Raw genomic sequence first — 15,960 nt, forward strand, 5'->3', positions numbered from 1 at the left:
AATTCCGCCTTCACACAGGAAATTCATAGCTGCTCAGTTCACAATAGCCAGATTGTGGAACCAACCTAGATGTCCTTCAATTGATGAATGGATAAAGAAACTGTGGTATATATATACAATGGAATATTACTCAGCCATAAAGAATGATAAAATTATGGTATTTGCAGGCAAATGGATGAAATTGGAGAATATCATGCTAAGTGAGATAAGCCAATCTCAAAAAAACCAAAGGACAAATGATATCGCTAATAAGTGGATGATGACACATAATGGGGGGTGGGAGAGGGTTAGTGTTAAGGTTAGAGTTAGGGTTAGGGAGGGGGGCAAGAATGGAGGAAGGAAGGACTGTATAGAGGGAAAAGAGGGGTGGGAGGGGTGGGGGGAAGGGAATAAATAACTGAATGAATCAAACAACATTACCCTATGTAAATTTATGATTACACAAATGGTATGCCTTTACACCATGTACAAACAGAGAAACAACATGTATCCCATTTGTTTACAATAAAAAAAAGAAACTGAAAAAAAAAGTTTAAGATGCATCCAACAATAACATGCTAAGCATTTCACATATAAATTCTTACATCTGACTTTATCATAACTGTACTTAAAGTCAGAATTTATTTTCAGTTTAAATTTTCCAAATGGGGGTTGTGATTGCAGATAAGAGATACTCACTTGTAATATTTGTAGCACATAGACAAATGACTCAACTTGTAATATTTACGGCACAAATGACTATAAGAATTCCTCTAGGTCAATAAATAAGAAAAAGACAGGATGATAGAAAGTTTGACAAAGACTTGAACAGTCACTTTATGAAAAGAATTCCAAAAGGCCTGCAAATGTAGGAGTTCAGCCTTTTCAGTAGTAGGGGAAAGCAATTTTAAGTCACAGTAAGAAACCTTTATACCATTATACACATGACTGTCAAAAATGTACTAAGACAATGATGTAGGAGGGTAAATTTAAACAAGCACACTGAAAAGTGTGTAACTAAGTCAAAAGTAATATACTCTGCGACCTGGGATTTCCACACCAAAGTAAATATCCTAATGAAAACTATGCATAATGTAACAGCATCCTTCCAAATGAAAAGGCACAAAAATGTGTCTCTTAAAAACAATGTTCAACATAAAAGGCAATATAGCAAAGAATACTTAGGGTATGGTTCTATTTAGATAAACGTTCAAAACCAGGCAAAACTGAATGATGGTTGAGGAGTGCACACTTGATAAACTCTAAAGGGGAATCAGAAATCAAGTGAGAATGGTGACCCCTGGTGGGGAGAGAGGAGGCTGCGGGGATGATCCTTATGCACTGTTTCTCCTCTTTGATGGTGGTTATTTACCTTCTGCTTTTTATTTATTAATGCAGTTGTGTTTATGTTTCACGTTCTCTCCTGAATGTGTTTAGGAAACATACTCACTCAGTACACACTTACTCCTAGCTTGAGAATGGATTACATGTGGGCAAGAGTGGACCAAGGAAACCATAATGTGGGGGAGAGATTAACAGGAGCAGGGGCTTGGACCAGGGCCATGTTCCAGGGACAAAGAGATGGAAAGAAATAGATCCATCAGGCAGTATTACTAGGACTTGCTAATGGATGGTTTCCTCATTCCTTGTGATAGTTCATAAACCAGAAAAGGTTACATGGACAGAAGCAGCTGGAACTATCCAGGATGGAGTATGAGTTTATACAGTCCTGCATTATCTTTCTCATCTCTCTCCTGGAAAATCAGTACTGATAATGGATGGAGCAAGTATAAGTATTAATGTGTGTTTTTAAGAAATAGATTAACATGCAGTCAACCTAGGGAATTTAGAAACAAGCTAATAGAATTCTTTGTCAATTGATTATTAACTGATATCTTTACCAGCCTCCCATTTTGTTATCATAAGCAGGTTTTATCAATAGGAGGTAAAAGTTAGATTTAGTGTAATTAGTTTCTAATTACTTTAAGTTTACCAGTACATTAAAAAGAAAACAAGTCTCCCCCGCCCACACCCCATGCTGGGGAGGGGACCCAGGGTTGGTAAGTAAGCTGTCTACCACTGAGCTGTACCCCCAGCCAAACCATTTTTATTCATCCCTGGAATTCCTTACTGGTTTTGTATAATATCACTGACACTTACTCAGGTTAATAAAGTGTTGGCATTTTATAACTAGATCACACAGGAGGTCAAAATGTACTAAATTAAATGTATTCCATATAGCATCCAGAAATAGACTATTGCAATAATAGACAGTAAAAGACTATGTAAAACAGCTGGTCTTGGTGCCACACATCTGTAATTCCAGTGACTCTGGAGGTTGAGGCAGGAGGATCACAAGTTTGAGGCCAGTCTCAGCAAAATTAGCGAGGCCCTAAGGAACTTAGCAAGACCCTGTCTCAAAAGAAAAAGTGCTGGGGATGTGACTGAGTGGTTAAGTACCACTGGTTTAATTCACAGTACAAAAACAAACAAACGAACAAAAGAATATGTAAAATATTATAATCTAAAATCATTGCAAAACTTGAGGTGAATTTGTAGTTTCCTATTTGGTTATTGATGAAAATTATTTTCCTTTCCTTTTCTCTGGAAAAAGGCAGAGCTGTCTTCAGCATTGACGTCCTCTGATGTCCAACATCGGGGTAGTAGTGTTTCCCTGTGCTCACCCTACAGGTCCAAATACAGATGGAGTGTTTGAAGTGCTCCAGTCTCCAAAGAGAGGCAGCTAGGTTCCTGAAGTACTTAAACAGTGCCCTTAAGCCGCCTTTCTCTTTCTACGGTCACGTTTCTGAATGTAGCCTCCATCCTGGAAATGAAGCTCAGACCTGAGCATGTGAAGTGTGCAGCTTTTCTACTCCCCCTTCTGAAGAAGCCAATCAGACATTTACCCTGCTAAATTTATTTGTACTTTTTTCCTTTTTTTATTATAACATTTTTTGTTTGGGGGGTTTTGTTTTTTTTTGTTTCTTTGTGTCACTAGGGAGAATTCACAGGAAGTCTACCATGGAGCTACATCCCCAGACATTTTTATTTTTTATTTGTTTCTTTATTTTTAAAAATATATTAAAGTAATCCAGGTGCAATGGTGCATGCCTGTAATCTCAGTGACTTGGGAGGCTCAGCAACTTAGCAAGACCCCGTCTCAAACTAAAAAATAAAAAGGGCTGTTGATATGGCTCAATATGAAACACCCCAGGTTCAATTCCTAGTACCAAAAAAAGTGCACATGCACATACCTATATGCACATATGAACGTGTGTGCATATGTGCATACACACACTATACTATATATACATACATACACACATACACACAATATATATATATATATATATGCTGTATATTTTATGTAGTCTACAAAATAGATTGGATATGTCCTGTCCCTTGTATTTATTAACCCCTTGTACATGTGTTTCCACACAGGTATTTGGCACAATAGTCATTCAGTAAGCACAGAACAGAGGAGTCAAAGTGATTTCAATAGCATGCAGCTTGGAAGTCAAGTGCTGCCTTGTAAGACTTAGGCCTTCTATAGGTGAGTTACATTACTCAGCACAAATTTAGAACATGAAATTTTTCAGGGAAATAACAATCGCAAATGGCACTGAAAAAGTGAAGTACAAAATCCCAAATGAAAGTTAATTTTAAAATTCACTAACAGCTAAAAAAAAAATCTGTGCTGATTCCAAATCAAAAAGATTTAATTATTTAAATTTTTCAAACTTACATCTTTCTTTTTTTTTAATTTTTGTCTTACCAATTTACCCAAGTTTGCTTTAAGTGAACCTGACACACTTTAGAAATTCCTGTTGTTTCTTTGGTTTCACTCAATAAATCAATATATTTTTGTACCACTCTGCTTCTCAACCTCTTTTCCCATCATATAACCTTAAAGTTCTCTGTTTTCTGTGAGACCCTAGGAAGACAAATGATCCACGATCACAAAAACACAAGTCAGATATAGTTTAAAGTGAGCAGGACATGGTGGACTCTGATGAGTCTCTTGTCAGCTCTTAAGAAGGTTCAACCTAGCAAATATAAATAAATAACCAAACAAACATATATATATATACACATGTATATATGTGTGTGTGTGTGTGTGTGTGTGTGTGTTTATGTGTATGTATAAAAGTTGAACCTCTCCAAACAGGAGTGCATATTGAGAGAAGGAAGAAAATAGGAACAGAGAAACTAACTGAAAAAGATCAGAGAATGAGCAGAGTGTAAGTGAAGGGGGGCAGGAAGAGAAATAGTGTTCACTGAGCTTAATATGGACATTTCCTCCTTACATTCTCACAAAAACTTTTTGATTTCACATAATTTTGATTCTGTTACTGACACATACCATGCACATATTTTGTTCTGTTACCAACCAGATGTGAGAGATGTAAAGTAAGTGCTAAATACGTCATTCTGCCTTCATTCATTGGGTTAAAAGTGGTCATCCCTTAGTTGCTGCTCTTATCACTTGTGTTTAGAAGTTTAGGCTTAGTTATACCAACTGTCTCAAATCATTCCTGTTTTACAGGTAAACTTGACAGCTTACAGAATTTCTGTAACAACAGTTTCAATCTCTGAGAGTAAAAAACTTGAAAGAAAATTGATCTGCCTAGTATCTTCTGCCTATTGAATGTTTTTAATCCTTTCTCTTTAATATTATCACCTTAACAATCCTTCCAGCTTTGCATTTTAAAAGATGTGATGGAGAAGTTATCAGCTGGTGTTTTTAGGTATGCTAAAGTAACCAAATGATTTTTGTTTATTTTCTATTCTCAAGGAAATAATGTGGGCATTTCCATTTTTGTTTCAGTTTTTACAGCATACCTGTTGCCTCCAAAGCTTATTTAGTTTAGATAAATAGCTGCTGTTTAATATTTCTCAAAGTGTATCTTGCGGTATACCACCAGAAGTGTCCTGTGAGTTTCCTGCCCTCCATTCCTTTCTGTGCTTTGATCTTTGCTTTTTCTCATCTCCCCTCCCAAAAGATCCATGGCTTGGAAAGAGCGGAAAATCCAATATGGTTATTACTTAGAATGGATAAAGTACGTATTATTTTTTCCCCTTGAAAACTTAACCACTTTTAGCAGTGGAGATCCTAATGGACAAGTTTGACTTATTTTAAGGTAATATGGCTAAACTATGGCAACTGTCAACTACTGCCCAGTGTGTTCTAAACATCTGTGATATTTGCAATAATTTTTTCTCTCCAGATCTCAGTTGGATGAACCTATTCCACTGTATGAGGCAAAAATTTCCAAGGAAGTTGTTCAGAAAAATCAAGGAAGAAAAATCAAGTTGTTCAATTTTAATATTCTTTCTCAAACCTCAGCTTGATAAACCATCCCAGTATTTGAAGCCAGAGTTTTCCTTGGAAATTTGAGAAAATCAAGGAAGATAAAAAGCAAGTTGTTCAGTTTTTAAGCATGTTTTCTGACGTACAAAATGTTCAGTTATTTGACATACTTGAAAATGTTTTCGAGATTACTGTGCAAATGAGCAAGATAATTCTGTAACATTTGAAGGGGTAATCTGAAAGCCATTTTTAGTAAATTTTTGCTACACATTTGCCTCTCTTCCCATGAGGAAAACTGCTTTCAGCAAAATCCACACCATTCTATTGATAAGTCTGTTACAGGCCTTGGTACACAGTCAAAATAATGTTATTAGTTACTTGTCAATTCCATTTTGAACACCTTAACGAGTCTTTGCTGTCAGAATTTAAGCATTTGAATAAATTTTCAGGGCCCAAAGTACCTAGCTCATGCACACTTCAATTTTGTTTTGAAATATCCATTTACTTCGAGTTTCTTCAGGAAGAAGGATCACAGTAACTTGTCCTGTGGGAGCTGCAGAGCATTTACGTGAAGGGCTGGGACTGCCTGGCATTGGGAAAGGGGGACTGAGCTTGAAGGGTGCTATCTTCTGAGTTCTCTCTTGGGGAAGGCGCGGTTGGGGTCGGCTCTGGCGCTGTCACCACCTCTAGACGTCACCACTGCTCCCCGAAAGCTCTATCTAAGCAGCAGTCCAGCACCGAGGCTCCAGTCCAGACGCTGTACCCGCGGTGAGGACATCCCTACTGCAGGCCTAGCAGCGTTCAGCCATTTCGATGCCCAACGGGGTAGTGCACACCCGCCGGGGCCAAGTGCTGCCCACAGCCCCCTCATCTCAAGGTAGGATCGCGGCCAAGAGCCTGGAGGAGCGCCAGGACCGCCCCGCCCGGAGGAACGCAGCCGGGGGCGGGACCTCGGGGCCGCGAGCCCGTCACGCACGCCGAGCGGGGGCGGGGCCCTGGCGCGCGCGGGAAGTGCTGCGGGGCGGGCGGTCGGCCTAGCTTCGTGGCCCTTTGGGTAGCCGGCTACTCGCCCACTTACAGAAAGCCGCCGGAGACAGTGCGGCTCCGACGGAAAAGGTCCCGGAGCCAAGAAGCCGCCGCCTCCCGGTCTCCCCAGCTGCGGAGCCCACGCCTCGCTGCGCCGCCCTGGCGACCTTGCTGCCCATGAGGCCCCTGCCGGCCGCCGGTGGCAGAGTGGGCGGTCCGACCGCGGCCCGCAGGAACCCCTTCGCCTGCCTGGACAAGCGGCTGCGGGTCGCCATGGACGCCCGGGACCGGCTGCCCCGCGGCCAGCAGGCGGCGCCGGGCTCGGTGAGTGTCTTCGTGCCTTCCGGGCGAAGGGCTTTCGTCCTTCATGGTGGGGCCAGCTGCGAGTTAGGGATGGAAAGTTCTAGGGTGCGGGGCAGGGAAATGGGCGCGAAGCGTTCCTGTCGCCGCGGCCTGAGGGAGCCCCGAGCCCTGGGGACGGCTGCTCCTGAAAGGCGGGGTTTGCGGAGGCTGCCCGGCTGCGGATGTGCTGCCGCTGTGCGCCGCCTCAGCTCTGGTAGAGGTGACTGCAGGTCTGCGTGGACGTCCCTCCGCGGAAGGCATCCCGAGGGCAGCGTGGACGGACAAAGCCCCGACCGCCTTCCCACCGTGCTTCTCGCGCAAAGCTGCCCGGAGTGGAGGAGTGTTGAGGATAAATCTGTTCAGACTTACGAGCATTTTTCTTATTCTGAAGCCTTTTGGGTCTTTCGGCTTAAGGTTTGTGTGGTCAGTTACTAAATTCGCAAAACTGACCTTTTTCCCCTGTTAGTTTTAATATTAAAGTTCAGACCCAAAGTGAAAAACTGCTAGGATTGATTTGAGTGTGTGTAAATTTGTGTGCACTGGCATTTACTGATAAGGTAGTTTGCCAGGTGAGCCTGTCTACACATTTAAAGCAAACTTCAGCATCATTTACGTTTTAAAAGGACAATTTTCTTAACCTGTTTTTAGATACTAATCAAGAAAATGATTTGCCATGGGAAGAGACGTCATCTGAAAGAAGTAGTTATTGAACTACCCCAGGTAATACTTTTTAAATATCATTAGCATGTGTATTCGTATGCTTCTCAGAAGCATTCTGCTTGAAAAATAGTTTTGCAGAGAAGCTTGAAAGTGATTATCTTTACCAGAGTTGAATAGATGGCATCAGCCAAAATAAAGGACTTGGTGTGTTACAGTAAGAATTGCTGTAATGGTCACCAGCAGGAAAGTAGGCCTAGTAGGTGAGAGTTGTTGGTTGCCCTTTACCCTCATCAGTTTTTTTAACACACTTCTTTTTTGAGCTCATCACTCAGAGGAACCCCTCCATACTAAGGTACTTCTTCAACTTGATCCTTTATTAAATCTTCAAAACAAATCCTCCAGTTACCTCCACAAGTTATGGCATAGCACCTTGCTGTCCACTTCCCCAATACCTACAAGTACTTCTGTTGTGATCATTTGGTAAATGTATGATTGTTCCTAATGGGTGCAGGCTATCAAAATGCCACAAGACTCAATCTCTCTTCTTTGCCTAAGACTACCTTACCTAAAAGAATCCTTTTTTTTTTTTTTTTTTTTTTTGCGGTGCTGGGGATGGAACCCGGGGCCTTGTGCTCACAAGGCAAGCTCTTTACCAACTGAGCTATCTCCCCAGCCCAAGAATTCTTGTAATGTGAATAATATTGACTTGAAGAGACAGTAAAGTGGGTTAATGGCAGATTTTTGAGATCAGAAAATGTTTCTTAAATATAGCCTTTAAGGGTCCCTAAAGTTACCTGCAGGAAGAGCAGCTTAGCCCAAGTTCCAGTTTCAAAGTCTTTAGGTACTTTTTCAGACATTGGGAAGGTTTGTACTTTGATAGCAACATCTGTAGTACTCTATAAAGTGTTGGTTCTTTTTAGTAAAACCTAAAAAGTGAAATGTGCTCCATTCCAACAACAAGTTTTTGCCTCTTATCGGAAACTACTATGAATAGATTAATTTAGCTCCTTCCAGAATTTTTCAGTATGTAGGATTTTTTAATGATATGTAGTGTGTAGTTCATGTAATTTTCCTATTCAGAGACTGTGAATATGTTAGTTAATAAAATGTTTATATTGAAGGGTTTTTCTGGAAACTTTGATTTTTGTGTTGTTTTCTTTTTCTTTTAAAAGGCTTTACCCCTATTATTCTCTGCATCGGATAGTCTGTCTTCAGAAAATACTGAGTTACCTGTGAACGAGTATTAAAACCCGACTCCTTGTCACCTCTTCTCAACCCTTTACCTTGGCAGATCATTTGAAAGTGCAGAAGAGGCTCAAGGTCTTGTCCAGCATTGTAGAGCAACAGGAGTTACTTTGCCTCAAAGTATAAAGGTAATTCTGAAATAAATAACTGTTTTAAAGTAGCAGATTAAGTATAAAATGCTTCTGTAAAATATTAAACAAATTTCTTTCTGTTAAGTTTTTCTAATAATATCTAAAGACACAAAGAATTGGGGCATTTTGTTTCTTCCAAATGGTGCTTTCATACACATTTTTGATAGATTATGTAACAGCCCTTTAAATTTAGGGACCTATCCTGAGAATTAGGCAGTGGTGCAGGCAGGAAGTGTTTGCACAGTTGTAGATAGACACAATCCCTGTATTTTATTTATTTGTTTTTATGTGGTGCTGAGGATGGAACCCAGGGCCTCCCACATGCTAAGTGAGCACTTTGCCCCTGAGCCACACCCCAGCCCCAAACCATTCTTTTCTAAGTCTTCTTTAGAAAAAAAATAAAATAAAAGGAAATGAAATGCAATTGACTAAGTTATAAAAGCAGATGGATTTTACTGATTTTTTTCTCATAGGATATAGTCTTTTTAAATATGCACTCACTTTGCTACCTAGGTAATGATCTATCGTAAATTTAAAGTTCTAGCCTGGTTCTAGAGAAATACAGTTTCATTACTTTCAAGCATCTCATCAACTCAAACTAGATGAAACAGGATTACTTAAAACTTGCTATATCTTTTTCAGTAAATTAGAATGATTTGTCATATCCATTATCACTGACTACTTCTGAAAGTGTTTTTATGGGGTACAGGGATTAAATGTGGTGTGGTGCTCTCTACACAAACACATTTCAACCACTTATGATAAAAAAGTTTTTGTTAAGGATAGTAGAGACAGGAGAATGTTGCCATCTATGTTACTTGTGTGTTCCTTCTGATACCTGTTTTTATTTTGCTGCATGTGATGCAAATAAATTTGCTGAAGAGGCTGTCTTTTCTCCATTGTATGTTTTTGGCACCTTTGTCTAATATGAGATGACTGTACTTATGTGGTTTTGTCTCTGGGTCTTCTCTTCTTTACCATTGGTCTACCTGCCTATTTTGGTGCCAATGCCATGCCATTTTTGTTACTATGACTTTGTATTATAGTTTAAGGTGTGGTATAGTGATGCCTCCTGCTAAGGATTGCTTTGGCTATTCTGGGTCTCTTATTTTTACAAATGAATTTCACTATTGGTTTCTCTATTTCTATGAAGGTCATTGGGATTTTAATTGGAATTGCCTTGAATCTGTACAACACTTTTGGTAGTATGTCCATTTTGACAGTATTAATTCTGCCAATCCGGGAACATGGGAGATCTTTCCATCTTCTAAAGTAACTGTTAATTTCTTTCTTTAGTGTTCTGTAGTTTTCATTGTAGAGGTCTTTTACCTCTTTTTTGTTAGATTGATTCCCGACTATATTTTTTGTGTGTGTGTGTGTGGCTGTTGTGAATTGGGTAGTTTTCCTAGTTTCTCTTTCAGAGGATTTGTCACTTATGAATAGAAATGCATTAGATTCATGAGTGTTGATTTTATATCCTATTACTTTGCTGAATTCACTTATTAGTTCTAGAAGTTTTCTGGCAGAGTTTTTTGGATCCTGTAAATACAGAATCATGTCATTAGCAAATAGTGATAACTTGAGTTCTTCTTTTCCTATTTGTATCCCTTTAATTCTTTGGTGTGTCCAATTGCCATAACTAGAGTTTAAGGATGATGTTGAATAGAGGTGGGGAAAGAGGTCATACCTCTCTTGTTCCAATTTTTATAGGGAATGCTTTCAGTTTTTCTCAATTTAGAATGATGTTGGTCTTGAGCTTAGCATAGATAGCCTTTACAATGTTGAGGTGTGTTCCTACTATCCCTAGTTTTCTAGTGTTTTAAGCATGAACAGGTTCTGTATTTTATCAAATGCTTTTTCTGCATCTATTGAAATAATCACATGATTATTAACTTTAAGTCTGTTGATGTGGTGAATTACACTTATTGATTTCCAGATGTTGAACTAACCTTGCATCCCTGGGATGAAACCCACTTGATCATGGTGCACTATCGTTTAAATATGTTTTTGTATGCAATTTGCCAGAATTTTGTTAAGAATTTTTGTGTCTGTGTTCATCAGGGATATTGGTCTAAAGTTTTCTTTCCTTAATGTCTTTGTCTGGCTTGGGTATCAGGGTGAAGACTAGCTTCATAGAATGAGTTTGGAAGGGTTCCCTCCTTTTCCATTTTATGGAATACTTTGAGGAGTATTGGAATTAGTTCTTCTTTGAAGGTCTTGTAGACCCTGGCCGAGAATCCATCTGGTCCTGGGCTTTTCTTGGTTGGTAGACTTTTGATGCCTTCTTCTATTTCATTGCTTGAAATTGGTCTGTTTGAATTGTGTATGTCCCCCTGATTCAGTTTGAGTGGATCCTATGTCTCCAGAAATTTGTGCCTTTGAAATGTTTTATTTTGTTGGAGTATAAATTTTCAAAATAGCTTCTAATTATGTTTTGTATTTCAATAGTGTCCATCATGATATTTTCTTTTTCATCATAAATTTTAGTAATTTGAATTTTCTCTATCCTCCTTTTTGTTAATGTGGCTAAAGGTTTACCAATTTTGTTTATTTTTTCCTAGGAACCAACTTTTTGTTTTGTCAATTTTTTGAATTGTTTCTTTTGTTTCAGTTTCATTGATTTCAGCTCTTATTTTAATTATTTCCTTTCTTTTCCTATTTTTGGTGTTGATCTGTTCTTCTTTTTCTAGGGCTTTGATATATGTTAGGTCATTTATTTGTTGACTCTTTATACTCTTAATGCATGAGTTCAATGCAATGAATTTTCCTCTTAGTACTGATTTCATAGTGTCCTAGAGATTTTGATATGTTGTGTTGATGTTGTTTACCTCTAAGAATTTTTTTTATCTCTTCCCTGATGTCTTCTGCTATCCATGCATCACTCAGTAATGTATTATTTAGTTTCCAGGTATTGGAGTAATTTCTATTTTTTATTTTATTATTGATTTCTGATTTCATTCCATTATGATGTGGTAGAATACGGGGTAGTAGTATCTCTAATTTTTTGTATTTGCTAAGGATTTTGGTTTTTGAGCTCATCCTTTTCTCTCCCCCGTTGCCTCTTGTCTGCTTTCCCTTCTCCCATCCTCCTTTCTCTACTCTACTAGACTTTCTTTCCCTAGTCTATTCATTTGTATTTGATTGTCCTTTATGTAATATTTTCCTTCCCTCTACTTTTCTTTATTTTACTCTCAACACCTACCTTTCTGGGCCATCCTTATTTTCCTCATTGTATTAATGTCTCAGTGCCTCAAGAGATCAAAGACATGTTTCTGTTGCACTTTAGATTGTGTTTCTTACTCTTGAATCCCCACAACCAGGGAAACTTCTCTGAAATATGTGGCAGAGAGGAAAAAGAGAGTTCAACGAAGAACAAGTATGTTTGTAAGGTTTTTGCCACTTTGTTCCATTGGCCAATGCAAGTCATATGCCCAAGTCTGACTCCCATGTTGTAGGGATATAACATACTCTTCCCAGGAGTGTTGGAAAAGTGGATATTGGTGATTAATACTACCATATCCAGAGTCTCCTTTTGCTCACCTGCTACATGTTGGGGGTTCCTGCCTTGATCTTGACCTTCCTATTTCATAAATCATAGAGCATTGTGTGTGTGTGTGTGTGTGTGTGTGTGTGTGTGTGTGTGTTTAATAACCAGGATCAAAATCCTCCTGGAAACTGAAGATTCCAAAATCTCTATGAACAATTTTAATCTCTCTTGTGAATAAGTCAGTTTTTCTAAGAGTACTTTCTTCTGAATTCGGCAATCTCCAGGATAATTACCATTTGGCCATGTGGAAAAGTAAGGGAGATTGATGAGGCTGAATTAGCCATAGGCAAGAGAGGAATTGGGAGGTTCCAAGGTTACATAATCAAATTCATAGGTTTGGCAGGATAACTTTTTAAGTGGAAATTATATTGGTATATTTATTCTTATCTGTAAAATTATAATAATAATGCCTACTTTTGTAGGGTGTTCCTGAGGGTTAAATGCATTTGTGTATGTAAATACTGGAATGATCACTGGCTAACAGGTTTTGATATTACTCTTATATAAGCTATTTCAACCTCTGAATCATCAGAATCATATTCTGTAAATTGTTGACCACACATTTAGGGGAAAAATATAATACATAATTATTATTTTAAGGGAAAATTTATTATCTTAAGGGAAAGAGAGTAAGTGATTAAATGAAATCACTGATTTTTATTTTTCACCTTGGAATTTTCACATTGAAAATGTACTTAGGCATTATCTAATCTTACTATCATGTCTTCAAATGAGGAAAACAAGATCAGGAGAAGCATAGCCACCTGCAAAGCCCATAGGTAGATGGGAGGTAAACCACTTCTAGCACTCAGTGCTTACAGGGTTCCACCCATGTACGTTTCTCAAGAGACTATATTGCCATTCTGTATATAAATAAAAAAATTCACAGGCAGAGATTCAAGCCACTGGCATCCAATCATAGCATAGGTTTTCTTCTGGAGATACTCCATCTCTGGAATTTGACACGTCTCATTTTAAGTGTTACCTCAAATGGAATCATGTGCTGGAGAGTTTGTACTATATTGAAAGAGGCCAAGATCTTGTGGCAAGATTTGGTCTATTGGTTTGATTTGGAAAATTATGCTTTCTAGTGCCCCACAAATTAAAGTAGAGTTACTATAATTTAGTTTTAGAAGTCATTCAACATTGTTATTTCTCACTTCTTTTCAGCCACTTTGTGTTCAATGAGTTGCCATAAAAAATTAAAAACAGCTTCTCATATTCCCTGATGATATTATGATTGCAGTTGTGTTGGATCAATTTTAAAGACATCTTTGCCGTATTGTGCTAATATTTCTGAAATCATATTGATACTGAGTCCTTTGTGTAACATCTTGTATCATTCTACTTAGTTGAGCCTTTTAAAATTCCTTTCTGGAATGATTTGTAGTTCCCACTGTCGAAGTCTTACATAAATCTTATTAGATTTATATTTATGCATTTCATTTTTATGTTATGGTAAATAGCATCATTTATTTGAGTGTTTTCCCCCTAATAGTTGGAAATAAATTGGGTTTTGTATCTGGTGACCTTCCTAAACTCACCTGTCAGTCTTAGTAGTTGATTTGTAGATTCCTAATGTTTTCTAGACGGACAATCATGTTATTGGCTATTATAGAAATTATACTTCTTCCTGCTCCACCTCTATATTTGGGTTTCTTTCCACAACTTCATTGTCCTACTTGAGCCCTGAAGCACAATTTGAACAGAGTAGAAGATACAATGGTGATTAAGAGTGATTAAGTATGATATTAGCTGCAGACTTTACATAGCTAGCCTTTGCCTGTTTGAGTAGTTGACTTTCTGTGAATATTAGGTATTAGAATTTTGTCAAATACTTTCATGTATCTAATTAGATAATTACATGGTATTTATTTTATTCTATTAATATAGCAAATTGCTGTTTTGTTAAGCTATGCTTATATCCCGATGCCCCCTTAATCTTGCTATATTTTGTTTGATATATTACAATATTTAACTTGTTAATATTTTATCACACATTTTTCTATCTGTTGTGCCTTTTTTCTGATTTTCCTAATAGGGTACCACTAGCTGCACTAAATAAGTTGGTAAGTGTTCCCTGTGAATCCATCTTCTAAAAACATGTTTATAGACCCACTGTATCTTTTTTTTCCTTAACTCTCTAAAAGCTCTATTTTATTTTATTTTTTTTCATTTTTACAGACTGCAGTTTGATTCACTGTACACAAATGGGGTACAAATTTTTGTTTCTATGGTTGTACATGATGTAGATTCACACCATTCGTGTAATCATACTTGTACTCAGGGTAATGACGTCTGTCTCATTCCACTGTCTTTCATTCCCTCGCCCCCCTTCCCCCCCTCTCATTTCCCTCTACCTAATCCAAAGTTCCTTCATTCTTCTCTCACCCCCCACCCCCATTATGTATCATTATCCACTTATCAGAGAAAACATTTAACCTTTGTTTTTTGGGGATTGGCTTCTTTCATTTAGCATGATATTCTCCAATTCCATCCATTTACCCACAAATGCCATAATTTTATTCTTCTTTATAACTGAATAATGTTCCATTGTGTGTATATACCACAGTTTCGTTATCCATTCATCTATTGAAGGGCATCTAGGTTGGTTCCACAATCTAGCTATTGTGAATTGAGCTGTTGTAAACATTGATGTGACTCTATTTAAATCATTATTATATTTCATATTTTTCCCTCATAGCTTTCTATTTTCATCTCCATCCTTGAGAATATTTATATTATTTCTAATAGCTATTTTAGATTTTTGCCTATTAATTCCATCATCTTTGCCCTTTATGTCTGTTCTGGTGACTGTTTTCTCTTATAAGTTATTCCATATTTCCTTCTTTTTGTGCCTGGCAAATTCACACTGATACTAGACATAGTATATTTTATGTACTGAGTGTTATATTTTGTTTCATTTTATATAAGAATCATTGGGTTTTTGTATGGTCATGCAGTTGTTTGCAGATTGCTTTGAGCTTTGTCAAGGCTTTGCAGCTTGGAAAGGGTAAATCTATAACATTTGCTACAACTCTTAGGCCAGCCATGTCTTTTGTGGTGGCTACACCTTGAGGTCTTCTTAATGTCCTGAGTATTACAAATCTCTTTACTGTGGCCAAGGAAGCACAATTTTTTCCAAACCTTGTGTTAGCTTGGAGAATTATTTGGTCAGCTATTATCTACATATTCTTTCCTACTTCATGGAGATTCCCCTCTCACCTACTAAATAATTTGTCAGCCAAACGCTCAGGGGATTTGTCAGTTGAGTTTCTCTCTGAAATTCTCTGGATTTTTCTCTCTTTTCTCTGGTATCTATCCATAACTTATATGTGGAACAACGTCACTGAGCTATGGTCTCTGCTTTATCAATTTAGCAAACTATTCCAGCTCTGCTTGACTTCTCTCTCCCAGACTTGAACTGCTTCTAGGAAGTAAACTTGTTTTCTTAATTCTTTCCTCCTGTTTTATATGACATCCAGTACTTCACCTGAGATTTTTTCATGTACGGTCAAAACTCATTATTTGGAAATTTCACTTTGTTATTTGCTAAAATATATTTGTCACAAAATCAATACTCATGATACTATTCTGTCATTTGTAGTCCTCCACAGAGTAGGGAAACTTTTGAGTAGACAACCTGTAACCTCCCAGCTAAGACCAAATGAAGAGATGCTCTGCCTTTTTATTTCACTCTTATAGTAAACAAGTGTTCT

At 37.9% G+C, this 15,960-nt stretch overlaps 2 pseudogenes; both read left to right on the forward strand.

Moving 5' to 3' along the window:
• The window catches only part of LOC124962348 (soluble calcium-activated nucleotidase 1-like), a 914,602-nt pseudogene that overhangs the window by 808,524 nt on the left and 90,118 nt on the right, over positions 1 to 15,960 (forward strand).
• Positions 1 to 15,960, forward strand: part of LOC124961183 (uncharacterized) — an 88,319-nt pseudogene that overhangs the window by 1,792 nt on the left and 70,567 nt on the right.

This window comes from Sciurus carolinensis, chromosome 12 (assembly GCF_902686445.1).
Source record: "Sciurus carolinensis chromosome 12, mSciCar1.2, whole genome shotgun sequence".
Lineage (NCBI taxonomy): Eukaryota > Metazoa > Chordata > Mammalia > Rodentia > Sciuridae > Sciurus > Sciurus carolinensis.